This window comes from Esox lucius, chromosome 4, assembly GCF_011004845.1.
Source record: "Esox lucius isolate fEsoLuc1 chromosome 4, fEsoLuc1.pri, whole genome shotgun sequence".
Lineage (NCBI taxonomy): Eukaryota > Metazoa > Chordata > Actinopteri > Esociformes > Esocidae > Esox > Esox lucius.
The window spans coordinates 33,323,093-33,340,532 of record NC_047572.1 but is presented as its reverse complement, the minus strand read 5'-3'; the positions used below and the strand labels follow the sequence as shown (position 1 = coordinate 33,340,532).

The 17,440-nt window shown below is 41.9% G+C and overlaps 1 protein-coding gene across 3 annotated transcripts in view; it reads left to right on the top strand.

Moving 5' to 3' along the window:
- Positions 1-17,440, top strand: part of drp2 (dystrophin related protein 2) — a 170,462-nt gene that overhangs the window by 83,642 nt on the left and 69,380 nt on the right. The window contains exon 1 of one of the 3 annotated variants that reach the window (XM_029119413.2): positions 4,352-4,485. The exons of the other annotated variants lie outside the window; for them this stretch is intronic. The gene's annotated coding sequence lies outside the window, so the exon portion shown is untranslated. Of the gene's footprint in view, positions 1-4,351; positions 4,486-17,440 lie in introns of those variants that run through there. 3 annotated transcript variants of the gene reach the window in all.

The window sequence follows — 17,440 nt, the reverse complement described above, 5'->3', positions numbered from 1 at the left end:
ATAGACCACAATGTCTTTATAGTGGAAATATGCAAATCACATCTCCATTAGGATAGACCACAATGTCTTTACAGAGGAAATATGTAAATTACATCTCCATTAGGATAGACCACAATGTCTTTACAGAGTGAATATGTAAATCACATCTCCATTAGGATAGACCACAATGTCTTTATAGTGGAAATATGCAAATCACATCTCCATTAGGATAGACCACAATGTCTTTAAAGAGGAAATATGTAAATCACATCTCCATTAGGATAGACCACAATGTCTTTACAGAGGAAATATGCAAATCACATCTCTATTAGGATAGACCACAATGTCTTTACAGAGGAAATATGTAAATCACATCTCCATTAGGATAGACCACAATGTCTTTACAGAGGAAATATGTAAATCACATCTCCATTAGGATAGACCACAATGTCTTTATAGTGGAAATATGCAAATCACATCTCCATTAGGATAGACCACAATGTCTTTACAGAGGAAATATGTAAATCACATCTCCATTAGTATAGACCACAATGTCTTTACAGAGGAAATATGCAAATCACATCTCTATTAGGATAGACCACAATGTCTTTACAGAGGAAATATGTAAATCACATCTCCATTAGGATAGACCACAATGTCTTTATAGTGGAAATATGCAAATCACATCTCCATTAGGATAGACCACAATGTCTTTACAGAGGAAATATGTAAATTACATCTCCATTAGGATAGACCACAATGTCTTTACAGAGTGAATATGTAAATCACATCTCCATTAGGATAGACCACAATGTCTTTATAGTGGAAATATGCAAATCACATCTCCATTAGGATAGACCACAATGTCTTTACAGAGGAAATATGTAAATCACATCTCCATTAGGATAGACCACAATGTCTTTATAGTGGAAATATGCAAATCACATCTCCATTAGGATAGACCACAATGTCTTTACAGAGGAAATATGTAAATCACATCTCCATTAGGATAGACCACAATGTCTTTACAGAGGAAATATGCAAATCACATCTCTATTAGGATAGACCACAATGTCTTTACAGAGGAAATATGTAAATCACATCTCCATTAGGATAGACCACAATGTCTTTATAGTGGAAATATGCAAATCACATCTCCATTAGGATAGACCACAATGTCTTTACAGAGGAAATATGTAAATTACATCTCCATTAGGATAGACCACAATGTCTTTACAGAGTGAATATGTAAATCACATCTCCATTAGGATAGACCACAATGTCTTTATAGAGTGAATATGTAAATCGCATCTCCATTAGGATAGACCACAATGTCTTTACAGAGGAAATATGCAAATCACATCTCTATTAGGATAGACCACAATGTCTTTACAGATTAAATATGTTAATAACATCTCCATTAGGATAGGCCACAATGTCTTTACAGAGTGAATATGTAAATCACATCTCCATTAGGATAGACCACAATGTCTTTATAGAGTGAATATGTAAATCACATCTCCATTAGGATAGACCACAATGTCTTTATAGAGTGAATATGTAAATCGCATCTCCATTAGGATAGACCACAATGTCTTTACAGATTAAATATGTTAATAACATCTCCATTAGGATAGGCCACAACACATGTATAGAGGGAATGCATAGATTACATATGAATCTCATATGTGATGATGATGGTGTTGACAGTGATGATGACAGTACAGCTCTCTGGCTAACATGCCTTTTGTTTCTCATCCATCCTCTGTCAAAGTGCTAGAATGGAAAAGGATTGATGCCCAGAGTGGCTGTCCACTGGAGAGACTATCGACTGGAGAGACTATCCACTGGAGAGACTTTTTACTGGAGAGACTATCCACATTAGAGGTCCTTGTGTAGCTCAATCAAAAATAAAGTCCTTGTGTGCTTGGCGGTCTTCCATGCCATGTGTGAAGGGGCCCCTGTGGGTAGAGGGCCAGGCAAGTGCAGGAGGATTCTTTAATTTGATTGGGCTACCCAAGTACCAGTCACAGGAAGTTTGACTGCGGCGCTTCGCCCACTTAGCAGACAGACACATGAATAAAACATCTTCCCTGGACGTGAATGACACACTGAGGAGGTCTTGCTCCGATAACATCATTGTTCCTGTGCAGCCCGGCAATCAGACAACCTCCTCCAAGGGATAATAGCTGCTCATGCTACAGAGACCAACGTGCTGTTCAGAGCCCGTCGTAGGAAGGGAAGAGGGCCCATAGACCCTGTTCAGAGCCCGTCGTAGGAAGGGAAGAGGGCCCATAGACCCTGTTCAGAGCCCGTCGTAGGAAGGGAAGAGGGCCCATAGACCCTGTTCAGAGCCCGTCGTAGGAAGGGAAGAGGGCCCATAGACCCTGTTCAGAGCCCGTCGTAGGAAGGGAAGAGGGCCCATAGACCCTGTTCAGAGCCCGTCGTAGGAAGGGAAGAGGGCCCATAGACCCTGTTCAGAGCCCGTCGTAGGAAGGGAAGAGGGCCCATAGACCCTGTTCAGAGCCCGTCGTAGGAAGGGAAGAGGGCCCAAAGACCCTGTTCAGAGCCCGTCGTAGGAAGGGAAGAGGGCCCATAGACCCTGTTCAGAGCCCGTCGTAGGAAGGGAAGAGGGCCCATAGACCCTGTTCAGAGCCCGTCGTAGGAAGGGAAGAGGGCCCATAGACCCTGTTCAGAGCCCGTCGTAGGAAGGGAAGAGGGCCCATAGACCCTGTTCAGAGCCCGTCGTAGGAAGGGAAGAGGGCCCATAGACCCTGTTCAGAGACCAAAGTAGGAAGGGAAGAGGGCCCATAGACCCTGTTCAGAGCCCGTCGTAGGAAGGGAAGAGGGCCCATAAACCCTGTTCAGAGCCCTTCGTAGGAAGGGAAAAGGGCCCATAGACCCTGTTCAGAGCCCGTCGTAGGAAGGGAAGAGGGCCCATAGACCCTGTTCAGAGCCCGTCGTAGGAAGGGAAGATGGCCCAAAGACCCTGTTCAGAGACCAAAGTAGGAAGGGAAGAGGGCCCATAGACCCTGTTCAGAGACCAAAGTAGGAAGGGAAGAGGGCCCATAGACCCTGTTCAGAGCCCGTCGTAGGAAGGGAAGAGGGCCCATAGAACCTGTTCAGAGCCCGTCGTAGGAAGGGAAGAGGGCCCATAGACCCTGTTCAGAGACCAAAGTAGGAAGGGAAGAGGGCTCATAGACCCTGTTCAGAGACCAAAGTAGGAAGGGAAGAGGGCTCATAGACCCTGTTCAGAGACCAAAGTAGGAAGGGAAGAGGGCCCATAAACTAGCATGTTGTGTGGCGTATCTGCTCAAGGGGCACAATTACAAATGCCTGTTTCTCGTTAAACAGATGATAGTGTTTGAATGATAATGCAGGGCAACATTGTTCAGTGGTAATGTGGGTGAGTGTGGTGGCGGGATCGGTCATGTCGAACATTTTCTCTCTCCTGGCAGCTTTTTTTGTGAGCCTGCTTCACAAATCACGTCCGTGCTCCTCCAGAGACGGTCAGGGATCACTCCGGGCCAGGACGGCTGCTACTGTTTCAGGAAATATCCTAATGTCTCACAACTCTCACTGGACACACACACACAGACACGCGCGCACACACACACACAGCCTACTAGAAGCCCATCCTCATTCTGAATGTGTGTCTGTGTTGGCCTGGTATTTACTGTAGTTCTCTCGGCCTGATTTGTGTTATTTGACAGTTCTTACAAAACATATCCACAACCACAGACGTCTCGGTGTGTGTAAGTCAGCTGTGTTCCTCCCTGCCAGGAACCGCTTTCTTTACCCTGATTTCCACACGGGGGATCAGGACACATTTGTGTTTCACAGCCAGTTTCGTCTGGCTTAAGACTGGACTGTGGCATTAGTCCTCTGATGGTATGTTCGCCAGGCTCAGTGGTGGAAGGATGGGACTGATGAGATTACCTACCCGTCTCCAGCAGCAATGCAGCAGTTGTGACCACGTGACTACTCCAGACTCCGGCACAATGCCTCCCCTCCGAAGAGGACAGAGGGTGTTGTTTTTCCACAGTGATCTTGCGAAGCATTGTTCATCGCGAGGGGACCACGGGGACCTTTCGAAATGCTTTCGATAGAGTCCAGCAGAAAACATCTTGGAAAGCCCTGATATAGCATGGAGGGTCACTGTAGGGCAGGCAGTGTCTGGCTGGATGCTGGGCAGATGGCCTTTCCCAGTCCAAGTGGGCAGCAGTTAGCGCAACGAGGAATGTTCGCTAACAATGAGTTCATTGACTGACAAGCCAGTCTTTCTCTTAGGGTCATCACTACACCCTCCCCACACAACCTTCACCAAGCCCATTACCGCATTCTCTCCATTCTCTGCCGGCTGTAGGCAGTGCAAATGTCACCGTGGGGACAGTGGTGTGTCATTATAATCACAGGGACATTGGTCTGAGAGGATCACTATCGTAGTATTTCTCTAGCACATCTCTAGGTGTGATTCTCTGTCTCTTGGGATTCTGATATATCCAGGTAAGCATCTATCTGACAGCGTTTGATAATGAGAGGATAGCGTGCACGACGTAGCTGCTTCACAGAGAGGCAGATCTGAAAGATGTGGTGATACTTCTAGATGAGTATCAAGTGTTTCACGTATGTGTGTTGAACACAGTTAAAAGTACTGTCTCTGCTTTGATCAGCCGGCGGTTTTTATGAATAGTTGATTGGTGGTGTATCTTATCAGTGTTTGATGTGTTTGATCTGATTTATTTCTCATCTTGGTAAACTACATTCAAGATGGACTTGGTTAATATAGAGTCCAGTCCAAGTATGCGGACGGTGAAACAGGTTTTGTTGTTTTAGCTCGGTACTCCAGAACATTGGATTTTAAATGAAATAATGACTTTAGTGGGGCCATTTGTAATATTTTAATGTATCGATTACAACTTTCTTGTCGGTCTGTATATAAGTTTGCATTAACTTGTACTCTCCTCATATACGCTTTTAACACTTGCAGTACTATTCTACCCTGGGCTAGCTGGTACTATGCCAGTCAGTACTATTCTACCCTGGGCTAACTGGTACTATACCAGTCAGTACTATTCTACCCACCCTAACCCACCCTGGACTAGGTGGTACTATACCAGTCAGTACTATTCTACTCACCCTAACCCACCCTGGACTAGGTGGTACTATACCAGTCAGTACTATTCTACTCACCCTAACCCACCCTGGACTAGGTGGTACTATACCAGTCAGTACTATTCTACTCACCCTAACCCACCCTGGACTAGGTGGTACTATACCAGTCAGTACTATTCTACTCACCCTAACCCACCCTGGACTAGGTGGTACTATACCAGTCAGTACTATTCTACCCACCCTAACCCACCCTGGACTAGGTGGTACTATACCAGTCAGTACTATTCTACCCACCCTAACCCACCCTGGACTAGGTGGTACTATACCAGTCAGTACTATTCTACCCACCCTAACCCACCCTGGACTAGGTGGTACTATACCAGTCAGTACTATTCTACCCACCCTAACCCACCCTGGACTAGGTGGTACTATACCAGTCAGTACTATTCTACCCACCCTAACCCACCCTGGACTAGGTGGTACTATACCAGTCAGTACTATTCTACCCACCCTAACCCACCCTGGACTAGGTGGTACTATACCAGTCAGTACTATTCTACTCACCCTAACCCACCCTGGACTAGGTGGTACTATACCAGTCAGTACTATTCTACCCACCCTAACCCACCCTGGACTAGGTGGTACTATACCAGTCAGTACTATTCTACTCACCCTAACCCACCCTGGACTAGGTGGTACTATACCAGTCAGTACTATTCTACTCACCCTAACCCACCCTGGACTAGGTGGTACTATACCAGTCAGTACTATTCTACTCACCCTAACCCACCCTGGACTAGGTGGTACTATACCAGTCAGTACTATTCTACTCACCCTAACCCACCCTGGACTAGGTGGTACTATACCAGTCAGTACTATTCTACTCACCCTAACCCACCCTGGACTAGGTGGTACTATACCAGTCAGTACTATTCTACTCACCCTAACCCACCCTGGACTAGGTGGTACTATACCAGTCAGTACTATTCTACTCACCCTAACCCACCCTGGTACTATTCTGATCCCATTCTGTAATGGAAAGAGTTGTGTTATTGTTTATATTCAGTCTTGTAAGCGTTTGATTTAGGATTGCCCCTTTAAAGTGCAGACAGTCAGCTTCAATTTGAGAGTATTTACATACATAAACTGTGAACCTTTTAGGAATTACAGTCCTTTTCATACCAAAATTTTTATAATTGGACAAAATTTAAAAATCTTAAACAGTCATTATATATACTACTTGGTTACTAATGTTTTGCATTCAGTGACTGGCAGGAGTGCGCCACCCATGGATATAAACAGACAAGGGATGTCTTTGCTGGTGACACTGTCATCGTTGATCATCGTATCATATTAGATCTAAAGCGCTGGAGCACAGAGCCAAAACCTCACAACTATCAAAATGCATATGGACAGTGCTGTATGCATATCTATTGTTTTGACAAGGCAGGTTCAGTTTTTATGAATCGGTGTCAGACAGTGGTTTTATTATTGCAGTCTAGGCAAGAATCCTTGCCGAATCAACAACATAAATACGGCCTGGTGCTGCGGCACGTAACCAAGAGCTTACCGTTAAACCTCAAAGCTCCCCACGCCGGCTCAGCTCTCCAGGAAAAACAGAACTGCTTCAGTGATCACACAGAGTCACTAAAGTAATGCCAGGTGATGGACCTGTGTTTTCAAGCATGAAGTCAAATAGAACTGTCTCTGTTGTGCTAGATGAGTTGATGTTGTGTATTTTAATTACTGTGTGAACCTATTCACGGTGTCACGGCTCACATGCCCTTACTGTCTTGAGGTTTCGGGAAAATTAATCGGCCACTCATCCTGTAGAGACTGCAACAGCATTGCTTGTTATTGTGTTTTCAAAGTTAAATGGGTTAAAACACTCTGTGGTGAACCATTAACATTAGAAATCTCTGAAGATTCTTAGTCCAGAATTTGGCTTAACCTGTGACTGGAAAACAGGGTATTTCACAAAACTGTGAAAAACTGAGTTTTTTTTTAGCTCAGATAGTGATATAGTGTGTTTTCATTTTAAGCGATTGATCTTTTTATGGTTCACCACTGCGATTTTTTGACCTAACCAAGGTTTAGGAGCAGTCCAGCCAACAATGTTGTGAATGTCTTTGAGACCCCTACCTTGAGTATGAAACAGAGGGGGCGGAGCATGCGAGAGGGTGTTCATATGTGTGTGTGTTCATAAGTGTGTGCGTGTTCATATGTGTGTTCATAAGTGTGTGCGTGCCAGCGCCCATCCCTGTCTCTGGTCTTTGGCCCGCATGGACACAGATAAAAATGAGTGGAACGAGGAGAGCATAGCCCAGCCCACTGTTCTGGCATCTCTAACATGAGCATGGCTGGAAAATCGCCCTCTTCAGGCTCCATCCAAGCCATAGCCACAGGCACCGGTCTGCCGCTACTGCTGCTGTCGATGGCCTTTTTGTTGGTTCAGCTCAATTTGCAATCAAGTAAACAAACAGAATATGTCCACCCCGCTCTGCCTAGTTCCATATCGCTCTGTGGTCTGTTGTTGTGGTCTGTTGTTGTGGTCTGTTGTTGTGGTCTGTCCGTGCACAGTCATTATCATTCAGCTGTTTTGGGACAAGATCCCATTGGTGGCTTATTGCCATCAGCTGAGTCTGTGTCTTCCAGGTAGGATCAGTCTCTGAGCTCCTACCCACCTATCTGATGATCCATGAATAGAGAGGATTTGATCATCCATCCAGTGGATTACACCAAGAAAGAGGGGAGGCAGAGATGCCGATTAATACAAGATGGAGAAATGTCCCTTGAACAAACAGAGAACCTGTCATGAGGATGAGAGGCAGGGGACAGAGGAGAGGTTGATGGTGATGTAAGCGTTGTGGCTCTCTCTCCTTCATTCCCTTTTTCTTCTCTCCATCAGTTTAATTAAATTCAAAGGTGTTTCTCTCGGTCCCTGTCTTTCTCTTCAAATGTTGACATTACAAAAAAAAAAGTTATCCTTTAAAGGCATATCTCAGGCGCTGTTTGTTTTCTAAGCGGGAGGGATGAAAGGAGTGCTGTGGTAAAGAGCCAGTTCACCATCCTGTTCAGAGGACATGAATTTGTTTTACCTATACTCTTTCAACGCTTCTATATATGTTAATCCCAGGCCCACCATGTTTATACAGATTTTAAAAAATGTATTACAAAAATCAAATCAAGCACTAACTAAACAAATGTTATTGACACTTTAAAACATATTAACATTTTATAAAAATATGGCATGAACTAAAATAAAATCCTTACATTTGTCCCCAGTTGTGGGCATTATGTTTCAATGCGTTGTAAAGCTTTGCCTGTCATTATGCTATATAAAAATAAGAAATTTTAGCACAGAATTTTTAAGCCCTGGATTTTAAGAGTAACTGACTTTTCAGTGTTAAAACTGGATAATCTCTTCTCTCCGGTAATATAGATTAGACGACTGGATTCAGCTTGGCTACCAAAGGAAATTGCAAATAGAAATGATGTGTGTGTGAGACACTGCTGCTCATGTTGTATAGACTGCTTTATATTATTGATTCATACCTTTTACCTTCCAGAAAGTTACTGTAAGCCTACTCTCATATGTAGTTATCAAGGTATCCTGCATAGCAAGTAGATATGAATGTGCATTTATGGCAACAAGGAGTGAAATAGGAAAGGGCAGTAAAACAGCAGTTATTTCACTGTCAATTCAAACTATATTTATGTTTTCAAATGTACAATCAATTTGAAAGATAATCCAAAGTATATTCATCAAATCATTCCATAAATTAGCATAGTAAAAGTAGCTATTTAAAATGACAAAAGGGTCTTGTGATATTAGTGAATTTAGTTAGTGAAGGTTTTAAAAACAACCCGAAGGAGGAAAGGCTGTAGTTTTTAAGAGCATTGAAAATTGATGGAAGTGAAGTCAAAATTCAAACAATTTGGATGTTTTGGGTAAAAATAGTTGGAGGAACCTGCAAACATAAGCCACTAGGCTGCGCGACAGTCTAATCCCCTTTTCAAGATACTCCAAACTGAGCTTCGGTACATTCAATTTCCTTTGATCGTCCATGAGGGAGTCCACCTACAATGCATTAGGCTGTGCAATACAGTGGGTTTCATCCTTATGCAATGGAAAAAAATATTGAACTACCCAGAAGGTTCCTAGAGCTGGCCACCCAACCAAACTGAGCCAGAAGGGCCTTGGTCAGGTGACCAAGAACCCAGTGAACTATGACAGAACTACAGAGATCCTGGACTGGGACCGGGAAACCTGCATGAAAGACAAGTCTCTGAAGCACTTCCTCAAACTGAGCTCCATGGGAGAGGGAGACATCATGAGTAAAAGGCTTATGAAAGCCTGGACAAAAAGGCATGTGTAAGATTCTGTGGTCTGATGAGATTTGGCATGATTTCCAATGGTTACACATTGCAAAAACCAGGCATACAGTGGGGATAACAAGTATTTGATACACTGCCGATTTTGCAGGTTTTCCCACTTACAAAGCATTTAGAAGTCTGTAATTTTTATCATAGGTACTCTTCAACTGTGAGTGATGGAATCTAAAACAAAAATCCAGAAAATCATATTGTATGATTTTTAAGTAATTAATTAAGTACTTGATACATCAGAAAAGCAGAACTTAATATTTGGTACAGAAACATTTGTTTGCAATTACAGAGATCATATGTTTCCCGTAGTTCTTGACCAGGTTTGCACACATGGCAGCAGGGATTTTGACCCACTCCTCCATACAGACCTTCTGCAGATCCTTCAGGTTTCGGGGCTGTCGCTGGGCAATACGGACTTTCAGCTCCCTCCAAAGATTTTCTATTGGGTTCAGGTCTGGAGACTGGCTACGCCACTCCAGGACCTTTAGATGCTTCTTACGGAGCCACTCCTTAGTTGCCATGGCTGTGTGTTTCAGGTCGTTGTCATGCTGGAAGACCCAGCCACGACCCATCTTCAATGCTCTTACTGAGGGAAAGAGGTTGTTGGCCAAGATCTCGCGATACATGGCCCCATCCATCCTCCCTTCAATAAGTTGTGGTCGTCCTGCCCCCTTTGCAGAAAACATCCCCAAAGAATGATGTTTCCACCTCCATGCTTCACAGTTGGGATGGTGTTCTTGGGGTTGTACTCATCCTTCTTCTTCCTCCAAACACAGCGAGTGGAGTTTTTGTTTCATCAGACCACATGACCTTCTCCCATTCCTCCTCTGGATCATCCAGATGGTCATTGGCAAACTTCAGACGGGCCTGGACATGCGCTTGCTTGAGCAGGGGGACCTTGCATGCGCTGCAGGATTTTAATCCATGATGGCGTAGTGTGTTACTAATGGTTTTCTTTGAGACTGTGGTCCCAGCTCTCTTCAGGTAATTGACCAGGTCCTGCCGTGTAGTTCTGGGCTGATCCCTCAGCTTCCTCATGATCATTGATGCCCCACAAGGGGAGATCTTGCATGGAGCCCCAGACCGAGGGAGATTGACCATCATCTTGATCTTCTTCCATTTTCTAATTATTGCGCCAACTGTTGTTGCCTTCTCACCAAGCTGCTTGCCTATTGTACTGTAGCCCATTCCAGCCTTGTGCAGGTCTAATTTTGTCCTTACACAGCTCTCTGGTCTTGGCCATTGTGGAGAGATTGGAGTCTGTTTGATTGAGTGTGTGGATAGGTGTCTTTTATACAGGTAACGAGTTCAAACAGGTGCAGTTAAAACAGGTAATGAGTGGAGAACAGGAGGGCTTCTTAAATAAAAACTAGCAGGTCTGTGAGAGCCGGAATTCTTACTGGTTGGTAGGTGATCAAATACTTATGTCATGCAATAAAATGCATATTATTATTTTTTAAATCATACAATGTGATTTTCTGGATTTTTGTTTTAGATTCCGTCTTTCACAGTTTTAGTGTACCTATGACCTCTACATGCTTTGTAAGTAGGTAAACCTGCAAAATCGGCAGTGTATCAAATACTTGTTCTCCCCACACTAGCTATGGAGATACTTTACAGTGCATGAGGACTGGGGACACAGGATACAGGGAATAATGAAAGTTGCCAAATAAAAGCAAATCCCTGATGAGAACCTGCTTCAGGGTGCAAATGGCCTCAGACTGGGGCAAAGATTAATGTTCTACCTGGAAAATAAACCTTAACATGGAGCCAAATCATTGCTGGAATGGCCTCTGCAAGCCTGTTCTTGAACACTATTGAGAAACTCAGGAAAAATGTATAGATTGCTTTTCACTGACGGAGCTTCAGAAAATCTTTTGTGAAACAGGAGTTCATTATGTATGATCTCCTAGTGACTCAGATGAGCTTGAAAATAAAATGTATTAGTAGAATAATACTTCAATAAAAATTGGTTCTTAAGAAATTCTAATGTGTTAATAATCACAATAAAATTCAATACAATGTTTTCACTGATTTACGTGTAGATTTCCTTTCTATGGACATCTTTACCAAGTCTTCTGAAGGGCAATGTATGTCATGTTGCCTAGTCTACCTTTAAATTAATGTTATAATTTTTTCCCCACTCCTGAACCTGCAACCAGAAAGAAGAAATATGGCCCAACATAGAGTATATAAAACCTTTTAGTAGCAAGACTTTGGCATTAATGACCTTTTCCTTTCTTGTCGGCAAGGAGTTGGGATTATGGTACAAATCAGTTATATTTTTGGGGGGGTTTGTTACAAATTAGCTATTTCTTAAGGTAATTATGTGGTCAGGAATTTACTCAACAATTGGTTGATGTAATTGAAATATTTGTAGATTTAGTGTACAATTGCAACCAGTGCAAAAAGTAAAAAAAAAAAATATATATATATATAAAAAAAGAAATATATATATATACAGCCCTGGAAAAAAATGTGACCATTGCACCTTTTTCTTTCCTTTCCAAAAAAGTCAAAAGGAAGGTTTTGAGTTAGTGTCACGGTAAGGTGAGCAGCAGCGCCACCGTTCCGTGCACCTTCAGTTTCCCATCACTTACGCACTCATCCCGGACTTGTTCTTTCACAAAAATATTGTATATAACATTTAGGAATTGCAACCATTTTCATACGCAGTCCCCTTAATTTAGGGGCTCAGATGTAATTGGACAAATTAACACAATCATAAATTAAATGTTCATTTTTAATCCTTTGCAGGCAATGACTGCTTGAAGTCTGGAACGCATGGACATCACCAAACACTGGGTATCCACCTTTGTGATGCTTTGCCAGGCCTTTACTGCAGCTGTTGTTGTTTTTTCGTGGTTCTTTCTGGCTTAAGTTTTGTCTTCAGCAAGTGAAATGCATGCTTGATCGGGTTGAGATCAGGTGATTGATTCGGCCATTGCAGAATGTTCCACTATTTTGCCTTAAAAAACTCCTGAGTTGCTTTCGCAGTATGTTTTGGGTCATTGCCCATCTGTAAAGTGAAGCGCTGTCCAATCAACTTTGTGAATTATCTGAATCTGAGCAGACGATTTATCCCTATACACTTCAGAAATCATCCATCTGTGTCTATCTTCTATCACATCATCAATAAACACTAGTGACCCAGTGCCATTGGAAGCCATGCATGCCCATGCCATCACACTGCCTCCACCTTGTTTTACAGACGATGTGGTATTGCCCCTTGTGGTGAACCCTCTGTATTTGCTCTTGTGAAGTCTTCTCTTTATGGTAGACTTGGATAATGATATGCCTACCTCCTGGAGAGTGTTCTTCACTTGGCTGCATGTTGTGAAGGGGTTTTTCTTTACCATGGAAAGGTTCCTATGATCATCCACCACTGTTATCTTCCGTGGACGTCCAGGCTTTTTTTCTCAGAATGTACCAAACTGTTGATTTGGCCACTCCTAATGTTCCTGCTATCTCTCTGATGGAAGTTTATTTTTTTTCAGCCTAAGGATGGCCAGTTTTACTTGCATTGAGAGCTCCTTTGACTGCTTGTTGTGGGTTCACAGCAACAGCTTCCAAATGTGAATGCCACACCTGGAATCAACTCCAGACCTTCTTTTACCTTCTTAATTAATGAAGAAATAAAGAAAGAATAGCCCACACCTATGCATGAAACAGCTTTTGAGTCAATCGCTTTTGAGTCAATATTTGGTCCCTTGAAAAAGAGGGGGCTACATATTAAAGAGCTGTAATTCCTAAACCCTTCCTCCAATTTAGATGTGAATTCCCTCAAATTAAAGCTGAGGGACTGCACATTATGCCCATATTCATTATTTCACTGTAACTTTAATATATCTTGGTAAACAGACAAAATAACAAAAATTATTTCCGGACCTAAATGTACTATATGAGTGCAATATGCCTATGAATGGTACATACAAAATAATATTCTAATGTACATTGAAAGTACATGGAAAGACATCAGAGCATCTGGAATGTTCATGTGTGATCAATATGATCATGGATCAGTGTTGCTGGTTGAGGAGCCTTATGGCCTGAGGGAAAAAGCTGTTTGTGAGTCTGGAAGTGCGTGCATCGATGCTCCGGTAGCGTCTACCAGATGGCAGCAGTGTGAACAGACCATAGCCTGGATGGGTGGAGTATTTGATGTTGTTCCATGCTTTCCTTAGGCATCATTTATGGTAGATGCCTTGCATGGAGGGGAGATGGCAGCCGATGATTTGCCTCACAGACTTCACCACCCTTTGGAGGGACTTGCGGTCTGCAACGGAGAAGCTGCAGTACCAGGCAGTAATGCAGCCCGAGAAGATGCTCTCAATGGTGCACCTGTAGAAGTTGGTGAGAAATTTACAGACATTACACTTGAGTTTCCTCAGGAAGTATATTCACTTTAGAGTTTTCACTGCCGAGTTCGCTTGCCTGGACAAAGTGAGGTCATCTTTGATGAACACACTGAGAAACTTGAATTAAGAGACTCTCCACTTCAGCTCCATCAATGTGTGGGGGCATGCCGCTTGCCACTCCCTGAAGTCCACGATCATCTCCTTAGTCTTGCAGATGTTGATAGAGATGTTGTCCTGGCACCATGTAGCCAGGTTCTTTACCTCCTCTCTGTAAATGGTCTCATCGTTTTTGGAGATGAGACCCAGGATGGTGGTGTTGTCTGCAAACTTTAGTATGATGTTGGAGGTGTGTGTGGCCACACATTCATGCATGAACAGGGAGTACAGGAGGGGGCTGAGTACGCAGCCCTGGGGGGCTCCGGTGTTCAGGGTCAGTGCAGAGGAGGTGAGGTTGCCTATTCTGACCACCTGGGGTCTACTTGTCAGGAAGTCCAGGATCCAGTTGCAAAGGGAGGTAAGTCAAGTCCCAGGGTCCTGAGTACAGTAGTGTTGAATGCTGAGCTGTAGTCCATGATGTGTTGCCATTTACCATGCCATGTTCCATTATCATAAATGACTTTACTCCATTATCATAAATGACTTTACTCCATTATCATACATAACTTTAGTCCATTATCATAAATCACTTTACTCCATTACCATACATAACTTTACCCCATTATCATAAATCACTTTACTCTATAACCATACATAACTTTATCCCATTACTATAAATAACTTTACTCCTTTATCATAAATGACTTTACTCTATAACCATACATAACTTTATCCCATTACTATAAATAACTTTACTCCATTATCATAAATGACTTTACTCTATAACCATACATAACTTTATCCCATTACTATAAATAACTTTACTCCATTATCATAAATGACTTTACTCTATAACCATACATAACTTTATCCCATTACCATGAATAACTTTGACTCATTACCATAAATAACTTTCACCCATTAGGGAATTAAAATTGTCCAAACATTAATATACAGTAGTCAAGTCAAACTTCATCACAGACATTTACAGCTCTGAAGGCAATGGCCTGGTTTCTTTGATGTGTCATAGTGGTCTATTGTTTTAATTAATCGTTATAAATTATCTCTAATATATCGTCCATGTAAAACGCCTGTCTGATCAGGACGAGTAATGTCTGGAAAAAATATTTTTAATTCCATCAAGCCCCAGGGTTTTTTGGCTCTGTAAGGATTTAATTGCCCCAAGAAGTTACGCCTCTGTAATTTGGCCTTCAAACACATCTTTCGGTAGAATTGTTAATTTTCCATTGTTAATATTCAGAAAGAAATCCTTTCAGAAAAACAATTATTTCCTTTGTTGAGCTTATCTCTTTGGACCTTTTTTTAAAGATGAGTTTTGAATTGAAGGCCCTCTGAAGATAAGTTTTAAAGTATCGCTTACAATAATGGGATCTGCTGTATGTCTGTGCTGAATTTTTTGAATACATTTTGTTTATTTTTTATTTAAGAAAATGTCATCATTGAAAGTGTAAAATGCCAGTTGAATAAACACTTAAAGGAAAACAGAAGTCATGACAGCTTCCTTAAGCCTCCTCCATATATCTTTCACTTGGTCTGGGATTCATGGCCTCCATCCACAAAACCTGAGCAGTGGAGTTTTTACTATATAATATTCCTTTTAGAAGGACGTGTGATGTACACATGTACTGTACTGTACATTTGTACATAAATACCCTCAAATGAAGACATAGAATTGTGCTATTGGAGGGCAATGTATATGGATAATGTATATAGGTCTGTCAGTGTATGGAGAATGAACAAATAATTGTCCTATAAGAGTTGGATAAGTGCTAGCAAGCTACTCACTAACCTTATGGCTTGGTATGGTAGTTTGGAGACTCAATGATGTTTAGTCACACAAGCATTAGGAACACTGACATGAATACAGCTGAGGTTTAACGTTACATTATAGTCTTGTTAGCAAATTTCCCTAGGTAGCCTGATTACTAGCTTGCTTCATTACTAGCCAGCTATTACTACTAGCTAGCTTTATTACTAGGTTGGTTGCCAAAATGTAACTGGCTTTTTGCCAGCTTTTTGCCAAAGTAAAAAGGGGGTTTGGAAAAAAACTCAGACAATAATTCTGGTATGGTCAAACTGTCTGGTTTTAGGCTTAATATGAAAAAAGCCCTGACAACCCTTCCACGAAACAAACATAGTCATCACTTTGTCTAACCTCTAAGTGCGTGACACCACCTGTCTGTTACAGACAACGTTGGCATCCCCCCTTCCTAAAGCCTGGAGCTGAGCTTGGTAATTGAAGGAAAATAAATAAAAATACAAAGTCAGCAGGACAGTGAATGTCAATAGGTTCTGTTTTGTGGCCTAAACCATTCATATGCTGAGAATGAAATAGACATCTAAAGATTAATTCCATCATCTTAACTAAATCACATAAGCCCCTCGATGCATTAACATTAACTACCGTTCTAGATACAAAGATATCAGTAGCCCATTTCGACTCAAAGCAAGTTCCTTCCCTTACGATTACTTAAATTAATTAGTTAGTAAACATTTACCAGTCTGTAATTAGTTAAAGATAAGCAAACACGGCATTATATATTTGTTCTACGAAAGGGAGAAATAAATGGTCTAGATTAAATATAATAAACAATTAATCAGATAAACATGTATCAAACAACTTCTGTTTGGACTTGTCCCTGTAATGATGCATTTACATGCGCAGGAAAACCTTTTCCTTGAACAATTATTTTGCGTAGATTATTAATTACATGCATCACCTGGAGTCTACACTAAAGACTTAATGCTCAACTGAGAAAACTCCAAAGAGTTGCAGGTATCTTACATACACACTTATTTTGAAACATTATGCTTGATGGCGGTTTAAAACAGAAGACCTCACAGTACAGGCCACCTGGGTTATAGCAGCTCTGCAACGGTACATCAAGCCAAGAACAAGCAAGAGAGAGAAAAATTAAAATGTCTTTCCCATTAAACTACAGGCCAACTGCGTAGCAGTGAGAGGCCATGTATTAGAGCCCACCATGGGGACAATCATTCCTGCTGAATTAATTCAACCCCAAGGCTGCCAGCGGCAATGAGCTCACACTTTAAACTCTTCTACACGATATAGGCTTGTTGGACGTAATCTATCAACCGCAATCAATCCAAATCTTACATTGGGCTTAATAGGCTATACCCTTAGGCCTAATAACTGCCAGAAATGATTCAACAGAAAAATAAGTGGTCCTATCCACTGTGTCCTACTGTCAATGTATGTCTGATACAGTCCTGTGAAAAAGTAAGTACACCCTTTGGGAAGTTGTCTTTTTTAAACATATTTTGATGCATGTATATACAGCTCCGGAAAAGATTTGGAGACCACTGCACTTTTTTCTTTCCAAAAAAGGCAAAAGGGAAGGTTTTGAGTGAGGAACAGAAGCGTTTGATTTGCAGTTGTCTCTTAATTTTAACCCTTCTGTACCTCACTCAAAACCTTCCATTTCAACTTTTTTGGAAAGGAAAGAAAACTTAATTCTTTC